The sequence below is a fragment of the Anabrus simplex genome, chromosome 2 (assembly GCF_040414725.1).
Source record: "Anabrus simplex isolate iqAnaSimp1 chromosome 2, ASM4041472v1, whole genome shotgun sequence".
NCBI classification, from domain to species: Eukaryota; Metazoa; Arthropoda; class Insecta; order Orthoptera; family Tettigoniidae; genus Anabrus; species Anabrus simplex.
In genome coordinates, this window is record NC_090266.1 from 657,831,636 (window position 1) to 657,859,244 (window position 27,609).

Below are 27,609 nucleotides of genomic sequence, written 5' to 3' on the forward strand. Positions count from 1 at the left end.
ATAGCTAGGGTCACTAAACCCACGAGCCTGGTCAGTATGATTTAAAATGTGACTTTAAGGTGAAACGTACTGATCGCTATCCACATAATTTTAAACACGGGTTTAAGGTGGTACATACTAGTTAACCAAAATATGTTATCAAACCAGCTGTCAAAAGTTAAAAATTAACCCTGAATCCTGCGAATAGCAGTTTTAAAATATAAAAGCACTCTACAGACACATAAATCCACCGCAGGGAGTACAAAAAGAACCATAGCAATGAAATTATATTAATTTAAACAGAGACACACTATAGTACGTATGACCGACGGCAATGGCCTTCTTCTTGGATACAACAGTGAGGGAGAAAGGATTTTAATACACTCATGATCATAAAAACAGAACACCTTGAAAGACTAGAGATAGGAAGTTCTGTACACACCCGTTGCACTGCCGACACACTTCGTCCTCACGAGCAGCAATTTCCCGGATGGATACATCACGTTTTCACATGCCAATAATGCACCCTCTTTCAAACTCAATTATTTGACGGTACGATTCTTGCGTACGTCTGCGAGGCATCCTGCACGTCTGCTGATGTCACACTGATCCGTTATTTTCGGTTTATAGCGACAACGAGAGCCGCAGGCACATTTTACCAGTCGGTGGTGGTGGGCCGAGGTAACGATGTGGACTTGAAACTGAGGGTCGATTTGATTCAAATGCTAATCATTTCTTCACAACATACTGATGCACATGTCCTGTGAATATGAACATCCTGTCTCTAGTCATTCAAGCTGTTCTGTTTTTTTATGAACATGAGTGTATTTTCAAATACAAAGGGAAGAGAATGCTACAAAACACATAGGTCTAGCAGTTTTCAAACGTTCCAGCAGCCAAAGTTCACAGCTGTATACGATACATGTTGATCTCGAAAGTACCAATGAGGAGACGAATATTGCCCCTGTTTCATTTGCTCTTCTTCCCACAAGACAGCAAACAAATAGATTAGATTGTTCAAAACATTAAAAAGGTGTGTGTGGGGGAGAGGGTCCTCCCTTTACCATAAAGTCTCTGGTAAAAGGTTCTGGAAGTCGACCTCACTGAAACTTACAAAATGAATTAGGAAATCCGTCTTATAACTCAAATATATGTGACACTTGCCTGCCGTCTGAGGATGGGACCACATTCAGAGTATTGTTCCTGAAGACGAGATGTTGTGGTTTTTGGAGTAATTTGTTGACCAATAGCTAGATAATTTAAAATCCCGCTCGATATGTGGAACAGCTATAATAGGAGACACAGAACAAACAATTCTATAGAAGGGTGGAACCATCATAGCAGAACGTTCTAGCAAGACCTCATCCTCGAATAAGGGACTTAGCTGAAGGACTAAAACAAGCATCAGAAAAGTTAAAATGAGAAGATAACAAGGATGGATTTGAGTCTCGAAGGTTTAAGAAAAAGAAACGACTTTCTCGATTTGGCAATCGAATACAAAGAGGTACAAGAAAATGTGAGGAGACTGGAGATACCGGTAACTTTCTAAAAGTTATGTCTTTCATCCATAAGATGAATTAAACCCATTCAGAGGCGAAAAATGTAAATGTGTAAGTAAAGATATGTTTAAAATTACATACTATCTATAAAAAAGTAATGTAAATAGTAAAACTAAAGAAATAAAAACGGCGGAATATTACAGTGGCTCAGGGAACTTGGCCTTGCCTTGAAAGGTGTAATGTGTGTATATTAATATGTGCATTAAAGCAAACACGAACATCCAGTCCCCAATTTATGGAAATGAACCGAACGCTGCCATAATTCCTGACTTGACCGGAAATCGAAGCCGGGACTCTCTGAACCGAAGGGCTCGGCACTGACCATTCATCCAAGAAGCCGGACAAACAATGTCTGTTGATACTAAGAGCATAAAAGTAGATACGATTATAATCACAATGACATTTTTTGCACGATCGTACTGCAAATAGTTAATAGAATATTGTCATTTGTATGTCTGCTCCATCTGAACTGCCACTGCCAGGGTATATGTGGCCGTATGTGTACGGTTACCAGTTTTTTCTAAACGATGGCCATTAATTATAATGGAGATAGATCTACCGAAGTAGTATAATTGGATGGTTCGGCGGCCACCGGCACCGCAGGCTCCCAGAGGCCACCTCCACCACCACAGCCAGAGGCCTCCTAGAGGCCTCCTCCTCCACCACCACAGCCAGAGGCCTCCCAGAGGTCTCCTCCACCACCCGCGGGAAATTTGAATTTGTAAACAAAGCCACGTGCTTTTTGACAGCTATCATCGACAACAACGCATCGCTAACCTCACTGCTGCCATCTTGACGGGCCTAAACCTCAGTAGTACCAACTTAACCTAACTAGCGCGAGATTTGAATTGGTAAACAAATCCACGTGTTTTTTGACAGCCACGTGCTTTTTGACAGACAACAACGCATCGCTAAACTCAGTACTGCCATCTTGACAGGCCTAAACCTCAGTAGTACCAACTTAACCTAACTAGCGTGAGATAAACAAATCCACGCGCTTTTTTGACAGCTGTCATCCGCCATCTTTAAACTACAGAGCACCGTGCTGCCCTCTTTATCGCAGTAGCTGCAAATTCGTCACCTGTCATCGGCAGTGCTGCCATCTTGGCGGGCCTAAACCTTAGTGCTACCAACTTAACCTCACTAGCGTGAGATAAACAAATCCACGTGCTTTTTTGACAGCTGTCATCCGCCATCTTTAAACCACAGAGCACTGTGCTGCCCTCTTTATCGCAGTAGCTGCAAATTCGTCACCTGTCATCCGCAGTGCTGCCATCTTAACGGGCCTAAACCTTAGTGCTACCAACTTAACCTCACTAGCGCGAGATAAACAAATCCACGTGCTTTTTTGACAGCTGTCATCCGCCATCTTTAATCTATAGAGCACAGTGGTGCTCTCTTTAGCTACTTACCTTTGAAATGTGGTGGCGGATAATTTGAAAAATGCTTTTTGACAGCAGCCATCTTTAATCTAGAGAGCACCGTGCTGCCCTCTTCAGCTAGATACCTTTGAAATGTGGTGGCAGGCAATTCCACATGACAGCAGCCATCTTTAATCAAAAGAGCACCGTGCTGCCCTCTATGTGGTGGCGGTAATTTGAAAAATTCTACATGCTCTTGTTTGGAAACAAACTCACGCGCTTTTTTGACAGATGTCATCCGCCATCTTTAATCAAGAGAGCACAGTGCTGTCCTCTTTAGCTAGATACCTTTGAAATGTGGTGGCGGCAAATTCCACGTGCTCTTGTTTGGAAACAAAAGCTATGTGCTTTTTTGACAGCTGACATCCGCCATCTTTAATCTATAGAGCACAGTGCTGCCCTCTTTAGCTACTTACCTTTGAAATGTGGTACGTCACAGCTGTCATCCGTAGTGCTGCCATCTTAACGGGCCTAAACATTAGTGCTACCAACATAACCTTACTAGCGCGAGATTTGAATCGGTAAACAAATCCACGTGCTTTTTTGACAGCTGTCATCCACCATCTTGAATCCATAGAGCACAGTGGTGCCCTCTTTAGCTACTTACCTTTGAAAGATTAAAGATGGTGGATGACAGCTGTCAAAAAGCACGTGGCTTTGTTTCCAAACAAGAGCACATAGAATTTTTCAAATTGCCGTCACCACATTTCAAAGGTAACTAGGTAAAGAGCGCAGCACTGAGGTTTGTGATGCAAGATGGCGGATGACAGCTGTCAGAGAAAAGCACGTGAGTTTGTAAAGCACGTGGAATTTGCCACCGCCACAAAGAGGGCAGCACGGTGCCCTCTTGATTAAAGATGGCTAGATGGCTGCTGTCACGTGGAATTGCCTGCCACCACAGGTATCTAGCTAAAGCGGGCAGCACGGTGCTTTGTAGTTTAAAGATGGCGGATGACAGCTGTCAAAAAAAGCACGTGGATTTGTTTATCTCACGCTAGTTAGGTTAAGTTGGTACTACTGAGGTTTAGGCCTGTCAAGATGGCAGTACTGAGGTTAGCGATGCGTTGTTGTCGATGATAGCTGTCAAAAAGCACGTGGCTTTGTTTACAAATTCAAATTTCCCGCGGGTGGTGGAGGAGACCTCTGGGAGGCCTCTGGCTGTGGTGATGGTGGAGGAGGCCTCTAGGAGGCCTCTCGCTGTGGTGGTGGTGGAGGTGGCCTCTGGGAGCCTGCGGTGGCGGACGGTGGCCGCCGAACCATCCAATTATACTACTTACCGACACGAGGCTCGGCTATTTGGGCACCTTCAAGTACCACAGAATTGTCAAGGTAACTGGGACCAAACAGACGTCCTAAACTAAATGGTAACAGACATTCTGTTGTAAGATTTGTAGCTGCAATATTAAATGGAACGTTGTGTTTCGAAGAGGTCGATTGCAATTAAACTTGGTAGAATGTTCAATGAGACATCGGAACATCGCCACTGTTGTAATATATACTGTCCGAAACATAATAAATTGACTGACTGAGTTATTCTAAACAAGAGTCCCGCAGTTTTCTCGGTTGTGCTCTTAAAATATTATATTAATAGCCAACACGTTTATTTGTAGATGACCAGAATTTCATACTAGATAATATTTTGGCTTCCATTAAAACCGTAGAATAGACAATAGACAAAACACCTACCTGTAATATTTTGATATGTTCATATAGGCTACTGTACGTGGCAATGCTATAGGTTAGTTGAACGCATAAATCTGTTAAGAGTTGTCAAAATCTCATTTTCAGCGCAAAGTGTTTTATGTAACTTTAAAATAGAACTATCAGTTATATTTCTATAACGCATGCGCAGGGCCATTCTTTTACAGCATCTTTAGCTAACTGCTCCGAGCCGCCGAGCTATTTCTCAGCAGTAAATTATAACAATTTCCTTAATTTTACGGCAAAAATATTATTGCCATTAAGTTCAGGATATATTAAACGCTCGTTCACCCATGTTTCAATGAAACTTGTCTGGTCCAACCCAACCAGTTCCCTTGTGAGCCAGGCTCGATCCCAGCAACTTGCACTCAGAAAACCAGCACTCTACCATCTGAGCCATTCAGCACGAGTCTGAGCAAATCTCGTCTTATCACCCGCGACTTGTGAATCTAGATTATAAATTGGATACGTCCGCCCTGGAAGGACAGAGTGACCGAGTGTATGTGTCAAGGTTGGATCCTCTGGCCCTCGATGAACAGTTCATGAAGCTAATGTATGTTGATTTAATTATCATAAGACTTACAGTATGCTAACACACGGTCACGGTAGATGATGTAAAACAATTATAACTGTAGGAAAAACACATCACCTTGTTATTTTTTGTACGTAGGCCTATATAGCTTTTATGACGTGTTTGGATTTTGATTTTTCTTAGAAATGTTTACAATCATATGTTATACCGTCATCCATTGCAGTATTCTGTAATATTATCCTGTTCATACTTGCTGTTAAGCAACTAAAGCAAGTCATCTTCGTACAGGCCATAAAGGCGCTTGGAGGGGTGGAAGGTAAAGGCTTCCACTATCCGTAACCACGCACTAAGTTTTTTTCTTTATTTTGACCTTCGTCCATAGGACATTTGGCCATCAATAATGTACAATGATAAAAATTGTTACAGAAAAGAGAAATAAAAAGGGACAACAAGTTAAAAGACATAATAATAACGGAAATGACCTAGAACAGAGCAAAAAAGGAAGCAAAACACACTTGAAATAAAGACACTTACACTTTAGATATTAACACCAGTTTTTGTGAAGTATGTTGCAATTGCACTGTACACACGTAAGTCTCCAGTTGCCAGTAATAGCTGAATATGTGTGGGTAAGGGAACCCGAAGGTGCACAAGAGTAGCGAATAATTCTCTGCGAAAGGATGCAGTTCTACTGCACTCGAAGATAATGTGGTTCACATCTCCCGCGTTTCTTGCGCTACACGGATATTGTGCTGATTGGAGAACTCCAATCCTGTTGAGGTGAGCGGGGAATGAAGCATGGTTGAACCTCATCCGAATAATGGTAGTTACTTGGCCTCGGGCCCATCTGACGTCTTGATACCATGGTTTGTGTGGGATAGCTGGTTGAATGCAGTCATAGTATCGTCCTTTGTGTTGAGTGGTCCTGTTCCACAGAGCTGTCCATTCAACATAAGTTTTCCTTCTGCTAGTAACATAAAAATCAGTACAGGGGAGGCATAATGAAAGGAATAAGCCAGTACGTGCGCCTTGTTTGGCCAGACTGTCAACCAGATCATTGTATGGAAGTCCTGAGTGTCCTTTCAACCATAAAAATGACACACATTTTCCGCGCGATTTCATGACAGACGATAATTCTAATATTTCATAGATGTAGGAGTGTGTTCGTATGTTTCGTCGAGGATGTCCCAATTTCCTAATAGCACTTTGAGAATATGAAATGATAAGTATCTTGGGGAAATTTCTGGATTGTGAGTAATACAGTGCCTCCCGGATGGCGACAAGTTCAGCAGTGTAGATGGATGCTTCAACGGGAAGAGAAAAATGACCATATTCCTGTGTGTGCACGCAAAAATATGCAAAACCAACTGAATCTGTAAACTTTGCACCGTCGGTATAAATGTGGATGTAGTCGGACCAAGTAGATTCAATAAAATCAATTACGTGCTTATTTGGAGCAGGTTTTTGTAGTAGGTACCTGGGGACATAATATGTGGAAGCTGGAGGTATCGAACAGGCGTAGTTAAAATGGAATGCCGGAATTGTGTTTGACTTCAAAGTCAAGGGTAGACAGAACTTCAGTTCTCTTAAACATTCTAGAAGTAGAGGTGGATGTTTTCCACGACGTTCGCGATACTGGTTATGCAGAAGTTGTAGGTTCTTGAATAACGGGTGATCCTCCAGAGTAGAACGTTGAAGGAGAAATTGTGTTGCCAGTAGTTTCCTTCTCAAGTACAGGGGTTGTTCATGAGCTTCGACCTGTAGAGCATTTGTAGGCGTTGACGACATAGCACCAAGACATACTCTGAGAGCACGAAATTGTAGGACATTTAATTTCTCCAGAACATACTTCGGAGCGTTGCTGTACAACATACTGCCATAGTCAATAACTGTCCGTATCAAGGAACGGTAAAGAATTAGCAAAGAAGCGGGAGCAGCGCCCCACCAAGTGCGGGTTAAGAAACGAAGGACGTTCAGTGCACGCAGTGCCCGTGTCTGGATGTAAGCAATATTCCACTCCAAGTGAGTTTGCTATCCAAATGCATCCCCAGGAGGCGTACAGTAGACTTCACAGGAAAAGAATATGGTCCAAGTTGAATTGTAGGAGACGGAAGAATCAGTTTCTGTTTGGTGAATATAGTGACAGATGATTTTGTAGGAGAAAGTGCAAGTCCACTCTGTGTAGTCCATTCTTGAAGACATTGTGATGCTGTGTGCAGACGCTGAAGAGTAATTGTCAAATTGATTGAAGATGTATAAATGCAGACGTCATCAGCATATTGCAAAACACGGATGGGGGGACTAAATATTGCGTCCAAGTCAGAGGTGTAGATAGCATAGAGTAAGGGACTTAATACACTGCCCTGTGGAAGGCCTTTAGAGACTGTACGCGGTCCAATAAAATTAGGGCCGTTGCGAACGTATATGGTGCGTTCTTTAATCAAAGTTGCAATGCCGAAGATAAGAGTTCTTGGTAGTTTCAAGGCTGCTAACTTACGCAGCAGTAGAGATACGTCCACATTGTCGTAAGCAGAACCAATGTCCAAGCAAAGTGCGGCCAGATAACGCCGAGTTTGAAAAGTACGCTCGATGTCAGTGGTGAGTATGCTGAGATGATCCATGGTTCCGCGTCCTCTTCGAAATCCATGTTGAGATACAGGCAGTAACCTGTAGTGTTCCAGAAACCACTCTAATCTGTTTTTAACCATCCGCTCTAGTGTTTTAACCACGCAAGAGGATAAAACTATTGGTCGGTAAGATGCTGCATCTTGAGGATCCTTACCGGGCTTTAAGATGGGTACCACTATTTGAGTAGTCCAGTCTGCCGGTAGTGGGCCATGTGTCCATATGGAATTAATAATCTGGACAAGGAGAATTTGAGCCGAGAGAGGCAATTTACTAAGCATGGAGTATTGAATGTTGTCCTTTCCCGGAGCAGTATTGTTACAGTCTTTAAGAGCCCACTGAAACATATGCAATGTAAATGGTCGTGTGAGGAAGTGATTGGGATCATCGCAGACGTCATCCATTGTATCTATGGGTGGAGGCACGAACGGAGGTGCAATAATGTCAACAAACTGTTCTCCCAGCTCTGCAATGTTGGACGGAAAGGATGTAGTGTGGCTATCTTTCCGGAGGCCTCTGATTTGCGACCATATTGTAGTTAGAGGTGTATCTTTATTAATACGTTCACAAAAACTCCGCCAGCTTTGACGTTTTCGTTCTTTTAAGTAACGTTTCACTTTGGCATTCGTCTGTTGGTACAACACATAATTATTCCAAGTAGGTTGGCGTCGGTACTGGGCAAAAGCTTGCTTACGCTTTGCAATCATCAATGAACATCCTCGGTCCCACCAAGGGGTTGGAGGTCCTCTTTTAAGAGTGTATGGGTGCTTTTCAGGTATTGAATCGTGGGCGGCAGAATTTATTATTTTCAGGAAAGCAGTATAGTCTTCTAACGGGGTTAACGGAGTCCACAATAACTGAAGATCGTTGTCGATTTTAGAAGTGTAGGCGCACCAGTCTGCAAGTTTTGTATTCCATTTGGTGGATGGGTAAATAGTGCATGGTGAGATATAAAGAGTATGCAACAAAATTTCAATCGCATAATGGTCCGAACCGATGACATATGGCAAAGTTTTCCAAGACACTGTATTCAAGAGTGTAGAAGAACACAACGTAACATCAACAGCAGAAGGACGCTGTCCAAGTCGAGGGACGAGAGTTGGAGATCCATCATTTAAAATAACGAAGTTAAATTCGTCGAGGGTGTTCAATAGGGCAGTACCCGCAGTATCGGTGAACGCACAACCCCAGGCTTCACAATGTGCATTCAGATCTCCACATATTAAGTATGGCGGGTCGAGTTGTAATATCAGAGTGTACCATTCGTTAAGCTCAATCGCACATCGAGGAGGGCAATACATTGATAACAGGGTAAAAGGCTTGGGAGGCAAGTCTATCCGTACAACTACGGCCTGGAAAGACGGTACTTGTCTAAAATTCAGATGGATCATCTTATGTCGTACTTGAGAGGAAACAAGGAGAGCTGCTCCACCGTAACCATCCACACGATCATCTCTGTACACCCTGAAGCCTCTAAACCGCACCTCCAGATCTGGAGATGTCCAACATTCAGATATGGCAACGACAGAAATCTGCCTGTCATGAATCTCCTTTAATAAACTGTCTTTGTTAGCTGTCAAAGAATGAGCGTTCCACTGTAATATTTTTAGATTAATTGCCATTGTTAATGCACCGAGAAATCATTTCACGTAATTCTTCTGACGTTGGAGGGCCTGTCGAAGATGAGGTTATTCCTTGTAGAATATGTAAAATAAGATTGTGAACATTGGATATTAAGACATCCACCACAAAAGGAGAATTAGTCTTTGAAACAGAGTTACCACGGTCATTTGGGAGGGAATACGATGAGGTTGAGGTGGGTAGGGGTTTTGATGATGATGATGCTTGTTGTTTTAAGGGGCCTAACATCGAAGGTCATCGGCTCCGGTAGGGGTTTTGTCTGATGGGGCCTTGTGGAAGTTCATGAGGGGAATAAAACAGAGGTGGTTGCTCATAAGCACGAGAGACAGGTGGTGGGGCTAGGCGAGGTTTTTTTGAAGGCAGTAAATCTATTAGAGCGCTGCGTTGGGAGCGAGGGAAAGGTCCGTTCATCTGCGATGGGAAGAGTTGATCCCACTACCTCTGCGTAGGGTCGCTGTTCCAAAACGTTGAGTGCGTCCTTGAACGGAATATTCCTAGTAGCTGATAGTTCGTTCACCTTCTGCTGTTTAGAGTATTCTGGACAATCTTTACTTGTGGCAGTATGTGCACCATTACAATGTACACACACTAATTGCAAGGATGAGCACTGTTCTACAGGGCGCTGATTACCACATTTAGCGCATCTTCCCGTTGAACGGCAATATAGCTGAGAGTGGCCAAACCGTAAACACTTAAAACATTGGCGTACAGGAGCAACGTATGGGGTGACCTCACACCGCATACCGTAAATAGACACACTGTCCGGCAAAAACTGGGAATCGAATTGTACTACACATGTTTGAAAAGGGATACTCTCTTGTGTGCCATTGTGATGGATTTTCTTCATCATACGGCGTACCCTGAGAATACTAATCGGCGAACAAATGTTTTGTATGAGCTCTTCGTCACCTAGACTGACATCAACATTACGGATAACTCCTTGGCGAGTAATTACACGAGCTGGAACATAAGCTTCCAATTGTTTCTCAGCAAACAGGGAGGACTCTACAAGTAAGTTAGCAGCGCGAGCTGTTTTTAGGTCAATCTTGATTCTGTTCCGTCCAATGGGGCTAATGTTCAAAATACTAGGCCTAAGTGTTGGCAGACTACTGTAAAGCAATTTCCCTAATCCCATTGGATGAAATTTTCCAATATTGCCTGCCGTACCATCTACGTAAATATAGAATGGACCAGGAGAATCGTCCTTGTATCTATTGTTTTTGTTGTTCGCATAGGGGGAGGGGCGCGTGATAACTGTACTCGGAAGTTTACCTGAAGATAGCAAAGATGGTTTACCTTGTAATTCAGAATTGGGTGTCGCTAACTTTTTTCCTTGTTGTGTGGCTGGTGATCCATCTGACGCTTCTGGACTGAATTGCTTCGACGCTCCATTTCTACGTCGTAATGCTGGTCTTCATTGAGGGTGAGGAGAGCTGCCTTCAGTGCAGAATGTAAAGAAGGCGTGGGAAAATCCGCTATGGCATTGTTCGGTTGAATAGGGGGAGGGCCTCCCTCCCCGTATGTTCCACCGTCCATCAGTAAAACACTGTTCACTTATGTACAATACACTGTAGTAAACTGAACGAGTACAAGATTCGTAATACAAACAAACAACGTTTGCTACACTGTGTTCCGATTGCCCGAGTCAAATGTGTAACCACTTAAGAGGAGCGCAGCTAGCACGACCTGCCTGGTGCGCTCACGAAAGCAGACTGCGCACGCACTAAGTTGAATAAAGTGTTTAGCTCTACGCCCGGCCACCTTTGCCTCCAGGAGTTAACCTGGTATTCACGTTTGGTGTAGACTGAGTGAACCTCAGGGCTTTGTGCATCTCCGAAAATGAAAAATCTCGTTTTCTAAATGTTTTCGACTTCCTGGCGGGGAATCGAACTTACGTCCTTCCGGACGAATCATGCACGCTTTTACCGCCTAGGCCAGGCAGCCCCTACTTGCTCCCAAAGAATGCTCTAATTTTTCTTTTAATTTAAGATGTAAATATTTGTTATTACTTTAATTGTCTGAACTATTCTAACGTTTACCATATGTTTTAAATTTAACTTCAGTTATTTTAACTTTTGGTACTAATTTAGTACAAGATCTGATGACGATAGTAGAGAACTGCACGTCGATGAAAGAAACAGAGCGAAACAAATCATTGTAGAACCGAAGAAGAAGTCACGGAGAGATTTCGGTAACAATCTGGAAAGGCTTGGCCAAGTGGCAGGAAAACTTTTCTGGAGTGTAATATGACTCTTAGAAAGGGAGGGATAAACGAAATGAATAGTATTTTGAGTAAATCAGGTGAACTCAAAGTGGATCCCGGATAATCTTCTTCTTCTTCTGCTTTTCTTCTTGATCTGCTTACCCTCCAGGGTCGGATTTTCCCTCGGACTCAGGGAGGGATCCCACCTCTACCGCCTCAAGGGCAGTATCCTGGAGTTTCAGACTTTGGGTCGCGGATACAACTGGGGAGAATGACCAGTACCTCGCCCAGGAGGCCTCGCCTGCTATGCTGAACAGGGGCCTTGTGGAGGGATGGGAAGATTGGGTGGGAAAGGCAAGGAAGAGGGAAGGAAGCGGCCGCGGCCTTAAGTTAGGTACCATCCCGGCATTTACCTGGAGGAGAAGTGGGAAACCACGGAAAACCACTTCCAGGATGACTGAGGTGGAAATCGAACTCACCTCTACTCAGTTGACCTCTCGAGGCTGAGTGGACCCCGTTCCAGAACTCGTAGCACTTTTCAAATTTCGTGACAGAGCCGGGAATCGAACCCGGACCTCCGGGGGTGGCAGCTAATCACGCTAACCACTACACCACAGAGGCGGACTCCTGGAGAATCGCTGGACAAATGGAATGATGATGATGGTACTTGTTGTTTAGAGGGGCCTAACATCTAGGTCATCGGCCCCTGACAGACGGAACATTTCGAAAATATTCTCAACGTAGAATGAAATCTTCCTGTGGAATTAACGAATAACCGAGCTCATTGGAAGGAGGACTATGATGTTAGTCAATTTACGCTAGAGGAAATGGAAGGGATGGTAAAAAATAAACACCTTTGCCATAAAGCAGCAGGAATAGTGGGGAGGCAGGCAAGAAATGGATTCATAGCGTAAAAGGATCATCATGGAATGGTACCTTCTGACTAGACGAAAGCAGTAAATACACCAATCTATTAGCAAGGAAACATAGAAGATTTTAACACCTATCGAGATATTTCACTGTCATTTTGTCCGTCTCGTTGGCTGAACGGTCAGCGTACTGGTCTTCGGTTCAGAGGGTCACGTGTTCGATTCCCGGCCGGGTCGGGGATTTTAACCTTAATTGGTTAATTCCAAAGGCACGGGGGCTGGGTGTATGTGTTGTCTTCATCATCATTTCATCCTCATCACGACGCGCAGGTCGCCTACGGGATTCAATAGAAAGACCTGCACCTGGCGAGCCGAACCCGTCCTGGGATATCCCGGCACTGAAAGCCATACGACATTTCATTTTACTGTCATTTTGGAAAGCAGAATGTGATCAATGGCTGAGAGAAAGTTGGATGAAAACTAGTGCACAGAGAGGCTGTCAGGACCAGATTTTCAATATGCGCCAAGTAATTGGAAAACTCTACGAGAGGAATATGCAGTTATGTTTATGGCATATGGCCGAGAGAAAAGATATTAGCCGTATTAGGGGACGATGGAATTAAGGGTAGATAATTACAAGCAGCCAAAGATATTTATGTTGATAATTGGGCTGTAGTTAGAATCAGTAGCGGCGACTGGGAATTAGAAGTTGGGGGTGGGGGCAAAATAATGTAGACAACAAAAAGTACCCAGATTGTGGGATATAGCGGTGGGCGGGGCGGTATGTACACATCCAAACTGAAAACGAAATAAAAGCTACAAAATTGTAAGGTTTTTAATGATCTCTGAGCCGATTTCGACAGAGAGGTAAAGGTTGACAGTTTGCTAACTTAAGTGCGGTAATAATAGTATTTGAGATTTTGATAAAACTTTTTCAAAGGAACAATTACACCTGTATTACAATTAAATAGAAGTACGGCCTGATTATACAATTACAATCATTTAGTATTTGACTACACAGTAAGAATCTAACATACCTTTAAGAGACTGCCAGACTGACGAATGTGCGCGGCAAGCGGGTGAATAATACCTCAGGGTCCACTGCCCATGACCTTGGCCAAAAAAACAAACATATATATACCCCTGCGACTCTCCCTCACAGCACATATAAAGTGTCCACTATTTGCTGTGGCGCTAATACAAATCGGTCAGCCACGACGAACGGTACTTTTTGCGTATTACCGCCAACAATTTCGTTAACAATTATAATTTCGTAAATAATGACAGAGTCCGCCTCTGTGGTGTAGTGGTTAGTGTGATTAGCTGCCACCCCCGGAGGCCCGGGTTCGATTCCCGGCTCTGCCACGAAATTTGAAAAGTGGTACGAGGGCTGGAACGGGGTCTACTCAGCCTCGGGAGGCCAACTGAGTAGAGGTGGGTTCGTTTCCCACCTCAGCCATCCTGGAAGTGGTTTTCCGTGGTTTCCCACTTCTCCTCCAGGCAAAAGCCGGGACGGTACCTAACTTAAGGCCACGGCCGCTTCCTTCCCTCTTCCTTGTCTATCCCTTCCAATCTTCCTATCCCCCATCAAGGCCCCTGTTCAGTATAGCAGGTGAGGCCGCCTGGGCGAGGTACTGATCATTCTCCCCAGTTGTATCCCCCGATCCGATGTCTGCAGCTCCAGGACACTGCCCTTGAGGCGGTAGTAGAGATGGGATCCCTCGCTAATTCCGAGGGAAAAGCCAACCCTGGACAATAAACAGATTAAGAAAGAAAGAAAGAAAGAAAGAAAGAAATAATGAAAGAAAGTAAAACAAATAATGAGCTGATAAGACAACAAGGCTTGAACAAATTTCTTGTTGCTTATTTTAATAATTCATACTTTCAGCCGGCTAAAATGTAATGTACCGAGCTCGATAGCTGCAGTCGCTTAAGTGCGGCCAGTATCCAGTAATCGGGAGATAGCTGGTTCGAGACCCACTGTCGGCAGCCCTGAAGATGGTTTTCCGTGGTTTCCCATTTTCACACCAGGCAAATGCTGGGGTGTACCTTAATTAAGGCCACGGCCGCTTCCTTCCCACTCCTAGGCCTTTCCAACCCCATCGTCGCCATAAGACCTATCTGTGTCGGCGCGACGTAAAGCAAATAGCAAAAAAAAAAAGTAATGTTTTCACCAGAAAGTGGGGGGGGGGGAGGGATACTGTCCCTCCTCGCCCCCACCCCCCCTCCCAATTGGTGCTACTGGTGAGAAATGATGGTATAATGAGTTCTTGGTCCAAGTACTTACAGGGGTTAGACAGGCTGCAATCTTTCACCTTTGTTGTTCATAGATTTTTTCAGTTGGCTTTACGTCGCACCGACACAGACAGGTCTTATGGCGACGATGGGATAGGAAAGGGCTGGGAGTGGGAAAGAAGCGGCCGTGGCCTTAGTTGAGGTACAACCCCAGCATTTGCCTGGTGTGAAAATAGGAAACCACTGAAAACCATCTTCAATGCTGCCAACAGTGGGGTTCGAGCCTACTATTACCCGAATGCAGGTTGACAGCTGCGTACCCCGAACCCCACGGCCAGCTCGCTCGTTTGCTCATACTTTACCTACGTGGATCATTTACTAAAAAATATAAAGTGGCGGGGAGGTATTCACTTAGGTATATATAATTTCGGTCCGCCTCTGCGGTGTAGTGGTTAGCGTGATTAGCTGCCACCCCCGGAGGCCCGGGTTCGATTCCCGGCTCTGCCACGAAATTTGAAAAGTGGTATGAGGGCTGGAACGGGGTCCACTCAGCCTCGGGAGGTCAACTGAGTAGAGGTGGGTTCGATTCCCACCTCAGCCATCCTGGAAGTGGTTTTCCGTGGTTTCCCACTTCTCCTCCAGGCGAATGCCGGGATGGTACCTAACTTAAGGCCACGGCCGCTTCCTTCCCTCTTCCTTGCCTATCCCTTCCAATCTTCCCCTCCCTCCACAAGGCCCCTGTTCAGCATAGCAGGTGGGGCCGCCTGGGCGAGGTACTGGTCATTCTCCCCAGTTGTATCCCCCGACCAAGAGTCTGAAGCTCCAGGACACTGCCCTTGAGGCGGTAGAGGTGGGATCCCTCGCTAATTCCGAGGGAAAAGCCAACCCTGGACAATAAACAGATTAAGAAAGAAAGAAAGAAATAATGAAAGAAAGTAAAACAAATAATGAGCTGCTAAGACAACAAGACTTGAACAAATTTCTTGTTGCTTATTTTAATAATTCATACTTTCAGCCGGCTAAAATGTAATGTACCGAGCTCGATAGCTGCAGTCGCTTAAGTGCGGCCAGTATCCAGTAATCGGGAGATAGCTGGTTCGAGACCCACTGTCGGCAGCCCTGAAGATGATTTTCCGTGGTTTCCCATTTTCACACCAGGCAAATGCTGGGGTGTACCTTAATTAAGGCCACGGCCGCTTCCTTCCCACTCCTAGGCCTTTCCAACCCCATCGTCGCCATAAGACCTATCTGTGTCGGCGCGACGTAAAGCAAATAGCAAAAAAAAAATGTAATGTTTTCACCAGAAAGTGGGGGGGGGGGGAGGGATACTGTCCCTCCTCGCCCCCACCCCCCTCCCAATTGGTGCTACTGGTGAGAAATGATGCTATAATGAGTTCTTGGTCCAAGTACTTACAGGGGTTAGACAGGCTGCAATCTTTCACCTTTGTTGCTCATAGATTTTTTCAGTTGGGTTTACGTCGCACCGACACAGACAGGTCTTATGGCGACGATGGGATAGGAAAGGGCTGGGAGTGGGAAAGAAGCGGCCGTGGCCGTAGTTGAGGTACAACCCCAGCATTTGCCTGGTGTGAAAATAGGAAACCACTGAAAACCATCTTCAATGCTGCCAACAGTGGGGTTCGAGCCTACTATTACCCGAATGCAGGTTGACAGCTGCGTACCCCGAACCCCACGGCCAGCTCGCTCGGTTGCTCATACTTTACCTACGTGGTTCATTTACTAAAAGGTATAAAGTGGCGGGGAGGTATTCACTTAGGTATATATAATTTCGTGTGGCTATTTCTAGCCGAGTGCAGACCTTGTAAGGCAGACACTCCGATGAGGGTGGGCATTCACTTACGTGAAAATGTAGTAGGCAGTTTGGCCTATGCCGACGATTTGGTCTTAATGGCAGACTGTGCCGAAAGCTTGCAATCTAATAATAACTTGAAACTTGAAAATAGGTGCAGATAGTATGATATGCGTATTAGCATTTCCAGGACAAGGGGTGTCATAAGTTAGAAGTAACAAAGTTGAAAGTAACGAGAATTAAATGATATGGCGTATGGCTTGTATTGCCGGGAGTGTCCGAGGACAAGTTCGGCTCGCCAGATCAGGTCTTTTGATATGACGCCCGTAGGCGACCTACGCATCGTTATGAGGATGAAATGATGGCGAAGACGACATATACACCCGGCCCCCGTGCCAGTGAAATTAACCAATTATGGTTAAAATTCCCGACCCTGCCGGGAATCGAACCCGGGACCCCTGTGAGCAAAGGCCAGCACTCTAACCATTTAGACATGGAGCCGGATAGTAACGAGAATGATTGTACAAACGGGTGTTAGGAATGACAGGAGGACGCTCGGAATGAAGAGATAAAGGGTAACTTAGTATTGAACTCGATGGATGAAGCGGTACACAAAAGCCGGCTTCGATGGTGAAGTCATGTGAGGCGAATGGAGGACAATTGTGTGATTAGCAGCCTCCTCCGGAGGCTCGGGTTCGATACCCGGCTCTACCACGAAATTTGAAAAGTGGTAGGAGGACTGGAACGGGGTTCACTCAGCCTCGGGAGGTCAACTGAGTACAAAGTTATTGGATTCCCACCTCAGCCATCCTCAAGGTGGTTTTCCGTGGTTTCACACTTCTCTTCCAGTCTAATGTCGGGATGGTACCTAACTTACGGTCACGGCTACTTCCTTCCCTCTTCCTTGCCTATCGCTTCCAATCTTCCCATCCCACCACATAGCAGGTGAAGCCGCCTGGGCGAGGAACTGGCCCTCCTTCGCAGTTAAATCTCCTGACCCAAAGGTTAATGCTTCAGGACACTACCCTTGAGGCGGTAGAGGTGGGATCCCTCGCTTAGTCCGAGGGAAAAACCAACCCTGGAGGGCAAACAGATTAAGAAAGAAAAAAATTATAACGGTTGCAGCTGAAAACTAATGCAGATCTTGCCTTTCATCAGAGAAGCTGTTGAAAATGATGTCCATCGTTCTCAACACAAACGTTGCATCGGCATAAAACATTCCAAAACACTCGGTTGTACTTCCGCCTCTGAAAGTTCTCGTATCATCCGCCTGATTTCATTCTCCCTTGTACACCTTTTGTTTTGAAGTTCCCGAAAAATTAAAATCACAGACACTCAAATCAGGAAACGATGGGGCCAAAGTCCACGACTCATCAAACACCATCAAGGATGAGCTTAACGGCAGTGCCGTTATCCTGCTGGAAGCCCGGGTACTGATTTTCATCCTCAGTCTACATATAAAATGTGGCTGTAGAATGTATTACACATAAAAGGAAATAGGACCAATTATTCTGCGTGCAGTAATGCCATATTAAACACAGACTTCCTGATTGCGAAGAAGAATTTCATGCACTACATAAGGATTGTAGGGGCTGCCTGGCCGAGGCGGTAAAGGCGTGCTCGGTTCAGCCGGAAGGACGTGGGTTCGAATCCCCGTCAGGAAGTCGTAAAATTTAAGAAATGAGATTTCCCCTTCAGGAGGTGCACATGGCCCTGAGGTTCACTCAGCCTACGCCAAAAATGAGTACCATGTTAATTCTTGGGCGCAAAGGCGGCCGGGCGTATAGCTAACCACTGTACCCCATCAAGTGCCGAGGTTACGGATAGTGGAAGCCTTTACCTTTCACCCCTCCAAGGGCCTTCATGGCCTGTACGGAGATGACTTTGCTTTGCTTTTTACATAAGGATTGTGAGTGTCCCAATACCTTGACATCTGAGGGTTCACATACCCATTTAAATGGAAATCAGTTTCGTCCTTCCTAATCACAAGAGAAAATTCGGCAATAGCGTCATGGGGCAGCTGAATTCCGTGTTCTTTCTTTCTTTCTTTCATTCTTTCTTTCTTTCTTTCTTTTTGATCTGCTTACTCTCCAGGGTTGATATTGCCCTCGGACTCAGCGAGGGGTCCCACCTCTACCGCCTCAAGGGCAGTGTCCTGGAGCGTGAGACATTGGGTCGGGGGATACAATTGGGGAGGATGACCAGTACATCACCCAGGAGGCCTCACCTGCTATGCTTAACAGGGGCTTTGGTGGGGGATGGGAAGAATTTAAGGAGTAGACAAGTAGGAGGGAAGGAAGCGGCCGTTGCCTTAAGTTAGGTACCATCCCGGAATTTGCCTGGAGGAGAAGTGGGAAACCACGGAAAACCACTTCCAGGATGGCTGAGGTGGGAATCGAACCCACCTCTACTCAGTTGACCTCCCGAGGCTGAGTGGACCCCGCTCCAGCCCTCGTACCACTTTTCAATTTTCGTGGCAGAGTCGGTAATCGAACCCTGGCCTCCGGGGTGGCAGCTTATCACGCTAACCACTACACCACAGAGGCGGACTTCCATGTTCTTAACTGATGAAATGAAATGCCGTGTGGCCTCCAGAGAGGCCTGGTGCAAGTCTTTTGAAGTGACTACCGTAGGCGACCTGCGCGTCGTGATGAGGTTGAAATTATGTTGAAGACAGCACATACACCCAGTCCCCATGCCAGGGGAATTAACGAATTATGGTTAAAATTCCCGACCCTGCCAGGAATCGAACCTGGGACCCTGGTGATCAAACGCCAGCACGCCAACCACTTAGCCATGGAGCCAGACTTGTGAACTGATAAGCCACTGACATTTTGTAAGGGTAAGAGTGTAGTCTTTTCAATCCCCGCAATGCCAATCTTTGTGAAATACCACACTCCTGCGCCAATCGGCGCGGAGAATTTTTCGGGCTCATATCCATTCTTGCTTGAACATCTGCAAGCTTCTCCTCTGTTAACACTCACTTCTGTGGATCTCTTTTATGTTAAAACAGACCCTGCTTCATGATATTTCCTAAATGGTTATAGATTTTCTCGAAGGCACGAAACGACGTAGACATTTGCGAACCATTCTGTCATACTATTACTTCAAAAGAAATGTCTCGACTAGAGATATCCCTTGGGCAATATTATACGTCACCATGCTGATAGCTAACAAAAAACACGTTCAAGAACAAGTGTAGGAATGCAACATTAATATCGGTAATAACGAGCGCTTAACAAGAATTCCGCTCGTAAACTAGAACATTATTTCCGTACCCTACGCTTAATCAGCACCGAGCTAGAAATAAGATTATAGAGTGGCTAGCATGTCTGCTACAGCATTCTGGGCGGTGCCAAGGCAAAGTTTAAGCGTCCTCCATATAGTTTCGTCCACTGATAGTGCCTTACATTTAATAGATTAGAACAGATTATTCCTTCTTTCTTAATCTGTTTACCCTCCAGGATTAGTTTTCCCTTGGACTCAGAAAGGGATCCCACCTCTACCGCCTCAAGGCCAGTGTCCTGGAACGTGAGACTTTGGGGCTGGGAATACAACTGGAAAGGAGGACCAGTACCTCGTGCAGGCTGACTCACCTGCTATACTGAACAGAGACCTTGAGGGACGATGGGAAGATTGGATGGGATAGACAAGGAAGAAGGACGAAAACGACCATAGCCTTAAGTTACGTACCATCCCGGAATTTGCCTGGAGAAGAAGTGGGAAACCACTAAAACCACTTTGATGATGGCTGAGGTGGGAATCGAACCCCCTCTTCTCAGTTGACCAACCACTAACCTGCAGAGGTGGCCATTATTATTATTATTATTATTATTATTATTATTATTATTATTATTATTATTATTATTATTATTATTATTATTATTATTATTATTATTATTATTATTATTATTATTATTATTATTATTATTGTTACGGAGTTATCCGTGGAAATCAGAGGTGAAAGAAGGTGCGGGCTGGAATGGGTCTAACTACAAGTTCGAAAGATGAATTAAAATTTCAACAAGGTTATATTTTCAAAACTTAACAATGGTGACATAGAATTTTGAGCATACAACAAATAACAACAAGGTAAATCAGGTACAAAACTAAGAGAAAAATTTAAACAGTTTCCACTAGGGGGAAATAACAAAGAAAATCAGGTACAATGCCGCTTTACAAGAAGGCACCAGTTAAGTGGTCTTTACAAATTCTGGGCTACGGGCCCAAATTCATCAATCCTTGAGCTCTCAGCTCACAATCACAAAACACCAAAGGGCAGAAAACCCATAATTACATGGAGCATTAGCTCCCAACCTTACATTTCAAGCCTCTCTAAGGCACTTTTACCACAACTCCATAAAGAGCTGACCCGCTCTCGATCTTTCAAGCCTATAAAGGCAATAACAAACCTTTACACAAACTGCCATCAAGGCATAATAAAGAAACAGGGGTATCTCGTACCCAATCTACTGGGCCTTAGTGTGCAAAACCAGGTTAATTTAAATGGCCCAAAACAAAAGGATGGAGGCGTGAATTTGCACTCCTAAATCTACATTTTAAAACCTAAGTGGCTCTAGGCCGATACACAGGGGCTAATCCCAAGCTAGGAAGGTGACTCGTATGAGAAAACTTTAATACATTAAGGTGGAGAAGAAACGGTTACGAAAACATAGTCACCTCACTTTCAAATGAAGGGGAGCTCGAGAGGGTAAAGCACTCTCTATCCCCGAATTAAAGTTCAAGAAAACTGAAGTTTACCAGGAAAAGGGTTTACATGTTTAATAGTTTACATATTAAAGGTTTCGAACCTTCCCCGGGAGTTAAACTGCTGAGCTAGCAAGAAATAAAGATGTTAAGAGGCCATTACCTTGTAGAAGAACTGCTGTCTGAAGAACGAGGCGCTTCCCGCCCCCTGCTACATATTCACACACTGAGTTAGATGTTATACTAGTGGCCCGGAGACAAGAAAATCATCAGTTTTTATACCCTCGTGGAAAATTCGAGACCTTTCAAGAATGAGTAGACACACCCCCTCAATTTTTATTGGTAGACTATGAATTACACATGGAAATTTGAAGAAGAAAGCTATGATTGGAGGAAAATTAATTACAGAAATTACCGATTGGATAAGTTCAAAACAGGCGGAAAGAAAGGATTAATATGCCAACCCACAAACCACAGAACAAAATTTAGTAAAGACAAAACTTATGAATACAAAATTTCTTCAAGAGAGTTCATTCCATTGCACCAGGGTGTATTACCATAGATTTTGGTAGAGACATCTGTTAGAGAAAGTCCACACTTCTTGATCAATGAGAAACAAAAGCAAATCAAAAACACACAGTGACATCTCCTGATAACCAGTACAGTTAGTTCGGTGGTAAAGTTCCGGGTTTCTCCAGTAGAGAAGTTTCAATTGGCGCAAGATTTGAACTTGCGTCCTAGAGGTGTACCGCCCGGTACAATTATTATTATTATTATTATTATTATTATTATTATTATTATTATTATTATTATTATTATTATTATTATTATTACAGTAAAGCCCGGAAGTTAGGCAAAGTGCCTTCTTTTATCTGGGTGGATATATCGAAGTGTCAAATAGAGATAAATATGTTTCTGTACATTTAGAACGGTAGGACCAATCCTTTAAAGTAAAAAACTTCCGTTCCCTTTTTCAAAGTTGAAATGTCTGTTTTTCCGTTTTTATGGATATTTTATGCTATCACTTATATACAGTACTAGTCCGCCTCTGTGGTGCAGTCGTTAGTGTGATTAGCTGCTGTCCCGGAGGCCCGGGTTCGATTCACGGCTTTGCCACGAAATTTGAAAAGTGGCACGAGGACTGGGACGCTCTGCCTCGGGAGGTCATCTGAGTAGACGGGGTTCGATTCCCACCTCAGCCATCCTCGAAGTGGTTTTCCGTGGTTTGGCACTTTTCCTCCAGGCAAATGCCGGGATAGTACCTAACGAGCCCTTCTAACCTTCCCATCCCCCATAAGGCCACAGTTCAGCATAGCAGGTGAGGCCGCCTGGGCGATGTACTGCTTCCTCTCCAGTTGTATGCCCGACCAAATGTCTCACCCGCCAGGACACTGCCTTGATGATAATTGTACCGGGCGCTACACCTCCACGCCACTAATTCAAACATAGCGCCAGTTGAAACTCCTCTACTGGAGGAAGCCTGAACTTTAACAACCATGTTAATTCTAAAGTTCCTCAGAAGATGTCGCTATTGTAAATTTTGAAAAGTTCTGAACTGTGTCTTTTTCGATTTATATTTGTTTGCTCTGTAGTAAGAAGTGTGAACATTCTCTTCTAGATGGCACTATTTAAGAACTACAATTGTGCACCCTAGTGCGAAGTGAAGGAACTTTTCTTTTGAAGAAATTTTGTATTCATAAGTTTGTTCTTTGTTAAATTTCTTTCATTCATTTTTTGGGTTGGCAGTATAACCCTTCTCTTTCCGCCAGTTTTGAATTTGACCAATGAGTAATTTCTGTAATTAATTTTCCACCAATCCTAGATGTCTTCTTCAGTTTTGACTTGTAATCTTTAGCCGACCAATAAAATTTTGTGGGCGGGTTATAATCATTCATGAAACGTCTCGAATTTTCCACGAGGGTATATAAACTGCTGATTTTCTGGTCTCCTGGCCACTTCAGTAACATCTCTCCTAGTGTGATTATGTAGCAGGGGGGTGAAGCGCCTCTTTCTTCGGGCAGCAGTTCATCCATCAGGTAATGGCCTTTTAATAACTTCTTTGCTCGCTAGCTCAGCAGTTTAACCCTCGGGGCAGGTTCGAAACTTTTATCATGTAACTTTCCTTTAAAATGTAAAAGACACTTGGTATAAATTCCGTCTCTTTAGCTACAAATTGGGCTAGAGAGTGCCTAATCCTCTCGAGCTCCCACTCATATTGTTTTGAGGTGATTACGTTTTCATAACAGTTTCCCTTCTCTTCGTAATGTAATAAAGTTTTCCTATCGTGTCACCTCCGTAGTATGGGATTAGCCCTTGCATAAGCGGCCTAGTGCCAAATAAGGTTTTAATAAAGTGTATTAGGAGTGCAAGTTACGCCTCCACTCAAGTTAGTATTTTGGGGCCATGTAATTGTCCTGTTCCTTTACTGAATAGGCCTCAGTAGGTTGGGTATTTTTACCCCTGTTCTTATGTGCCTGGAGGGCAGCTTAACGGTGGAGTTTGGTGTGGCCTTTGAATTGGCTTGAACTTTGAGAGCGGGTTGCTCTTTCTTAAATTTGGTTTCTGTGTACCTCGAGCAGGCTTAACTGGGTAATTGGGAGCTAGTGCTCCTTGGTATGATTGGGGTTTTCTGCCCCTTTGTTGAACCTTATACATAAGTAAAGTTGGGCTCATTGCTCAAGGATTGTGTGTCTGGGGGCTCGAAGCCCAAGTCCATTAACAAATTGTAATTGTACATTCTTAATTTTTTGATATGCTACTGAGTACCTGTCATACTGTCTTGTTATTTCTTGATCTTGAAAAGAAAATATAACCTTTGTTAAATTTTAAATTAACTTTAATTTCGTAAACCTTTCTGGACAGTAATAAAGAATCTTTGGAAGGGAGGGAAAAAGGAAATGAACAGTGTTTTGAGTAATTCAGGTGAACTCATAATATATCCCAGGGAATCACTAGAGAGGTGGAGGGAATATTTTGAACATCTTCTCAATGTAAAAGGAAATCATCATGGTGGTGCAAACAGCCAAGCTCATGGGGAGGAGGAAAAGGATGTTGGTGAAATTATGCTTGAGGAAGTGGAAAGGATAGTAAATAAACTCCATTGTCATAAGGCAGCAGGAATAAATGAAATTAGACCTGAAATGGTGAAGTACAGTGGGAAGGCAGGGATGAAATGACTTCACAGAGTAGTCAAATTAGCGTGGAGTGTTGGTAAGGTACCTTCAGATTGGACAAAAGCAGTAATTGCACCTATCTATAAGCAAGGGAACAGGAAGGATTGCAACAACTATCGAGGTATCTCATTGATTAGTATACCAGGCAAAGTATTCACTGGCATCCTGGAAGGGAGGGTGCGATCAGTCGTTGAGAGGAAGTTGGATGAAAACCAGTGTGGCTTCAGACCACAGAGAGGCTGTCAGGATCAGATTTTCAGTACGCGCCAGGTAATTGAAAAATGCTACGAGAGGAATAGGCAGTTGTGTTTATGTTTCGTAGATCTAGAGAAAGCATATGACAGGATACCGATGGAAAAGATGTTCGCCATACTGGGGGACTATGGAATTAAAGGTAGATTATTAAAGTCAATCAAAGGCATTTATGTTGACAATTGGGCTTCAGTGAGAATTGATGGTAGAATGAGTTCTTGGTTCAGGGTACTTACAGGAGTTAGACAAGGTTGTAATCTTTCACCTTTGCTGTTCGTAGTTTACATGGATCATCTGCTGAAAGGTATAAAATGGCAGGGAGGGATTCTGTTTGGTGGAAATGTAGTAAGCAGTTTGGCCTATGCTGACGACTTGGTCTTAATGGCAGATTGTGCCGAAAGCCTGCAGTCTAATATCTTGGAAGTTGAAAATAGGTGCAATGAGTATGGTATGAAAATTAGCCTCTCGAAGACTAAATTGATGTCAGTAGGTAAGAAATTCAACAGAATCGAATGTCAGATTTTTGATACAAAGCTAGAACAGGTCGATAATTTCAAGTATTTAGGTTGTGTGTTCTCCCAGGATGGTAATATAGTAAGTGAGATTGAATCAAGGTGTAGTAAAGCTAATGCAGTGAGCTCGCAGTTGCGATCAGCAGTATTCTGTAAGAAGGAAGTCAGCTCCCAGACGAAACTATCTTTACATCGGTCTGTTTTCAGACCAACTTTGCTTTACGGGAGCGAAAGCTGGGTGGACTCAGGATATCTTATTCATAAGTTAGAAGTAACAGACATGAAAGTAGCGAGAATGATTGCTGGTACAAACAGGTGGGAACAATGGCATGAGGGTACTCGGAATGAGGAGATAAAGGCTAATTTAGGAATGAACTCGATGGATGAAGCTGTACGCATAAACCGGCTTCGGTGGTGGGGTCATGTGAGGCGAATGGAGGAGGATAGGTTACCTAGGAGAATAATGGACTCTGTTATGGAGGGTAAGAGAAGTAGAGGGAGACCAAGACGACGATGGTTAGACTCGGTTTCTAACGATTTAAAGATAAGAGGTATAGAACTAAATGAGGCCACAACACTAGTTACAAATCGAGGATTGTGGCGACGTTTAGTAAATTCTCAGAGGCTTGCAGACTGAACGCTGAAAGGCACAACAGTCTATAATGATAATGTATGTATGTATGTATGTTAATTTCGTAAGTTGAGACCTATTCATCCCAGCACCTTCTTTCACCTCTGCTGTTCCACAGATACCTCGGAACAAGTGGTAGCAGAGCGTGGTTGAATGGGTCTCAATTTAGCCCCTTTTGACGGCTAAACATTGCTTTGCTTTCGAACTATAACAATTTTCTCAGTTGCTGGAATTTTTTTTTCTAAAAGTTTTCTGTCATCATGTCCGGCCCTCGCGAGGTTCTCTATCCTTTCTATTTGCGTAAAGAAGAATTAATTTATGAACTATCTCTCCGAAACGTTCAATCTGGAGGCACGGTTGCGTTGGATGCTAATAAACTTTAAGATTCCCTTGAGTTGCCTATTACCACCCCTACGTTGGGAGAGAAAGAAATTGACGATGCTCTCTCCACGATCAATGACAATACTACTGAGCTAGCATCTGTAGTTAGTATTTTTGAAGAAGGGAACCCATCCCCTAACCAACTTAAACGTGTGCAAGCTCGACTATTTCATTTTTATAGTAGGCTTAATGATCTATTGTCTCTCAAGTTGAGTGACATTCAGGGAAAGGAGGCTAGTGCCCTCATTGAAAACATTTCTAAATTGTCCAGTACTGTTGGTCACTTGTTATCGGGGGTAACGCCTCCCAAAACTGACCCGCCCCTGGCGGTAAACACTGTTAGCGAGGAAACTTCTTCCAAAGGGGAAGAAAATGGAACATCAGCAGTTACTCAAAAAACCACTCCCCCATTAGAAACTGAGCCCGATCGTCGCACGTCCATTCCACCCTTTGTGTTAAATAGGGCACCTTCGGAATCGGCTTCTCCGCCACTTAGGCCCCTTTCTACTATGTCACCTGGTTTCAGCAGTTTACCCCATCCATTAGCTATGTTACTTAGAGGTATTTCCAAGTTTTCTGTTAACTCCACAACCGATGTCATTGCTTTCTTAAGGTTTTTAGTTGAATTCGAAGATCATGCCCTTGTTTTTTCTGTTTCTCCGTGTCAAATCCTTCAGATTATTTACCCGTATTCTATTGGTGTTCTATCGGACAAAATAGTTAGGGCCATTGCCGAACAGTCATCCATAGGAGACTTCCACGCCCATCTGTTAGCTAATTTTATTCCAGCTCGAGCTAGGTCATCTCTAATTCAGAAGTATTATTATAGAGTGCAGCGACTTGATGAAGACCTGGCAGACTTCTTACAAGACATCAAATTCTGTACTAGGGTATTTGCCCTTCATTTTCCCGAAGATCAAATTGTTCAGGCCATAGTGGAAGGTATTTCTCCATCATACCGGTCATACTTGTGTTTTACGTCGCGTCCGCAAACTTTCGCTGAGTTAGAGACTATGGCTGTCTCAGCCGAAGGAGTTAGATACGCCGATACCTTGTGTGTCGCGAGAGAACCCCCTCCATCCTCTAGTAGTTTTCGGCCTCCACCTCGCCGACCCGTCACGCCCCGTAAATGTTATGCTTGCGGGTCGCCTGACCATCTTCGCAATAAATGTCCATTGATCAAATCTAGTACGACAAATAATGGAGCAAGTTCATCCCAAGGTTGCTTTAAATGCGGCGCGTTTTCATATATTGCCAAGAACTGCCCTAATGCTAACAGCACTCCCTCCTGCTCAACTTCTGATGCAACTACCACCAAAGCCAATAATAATAAGTGACTAGGGGCTTCGGCTGAGTCGGTGAACCCTTCTTCTCGAGG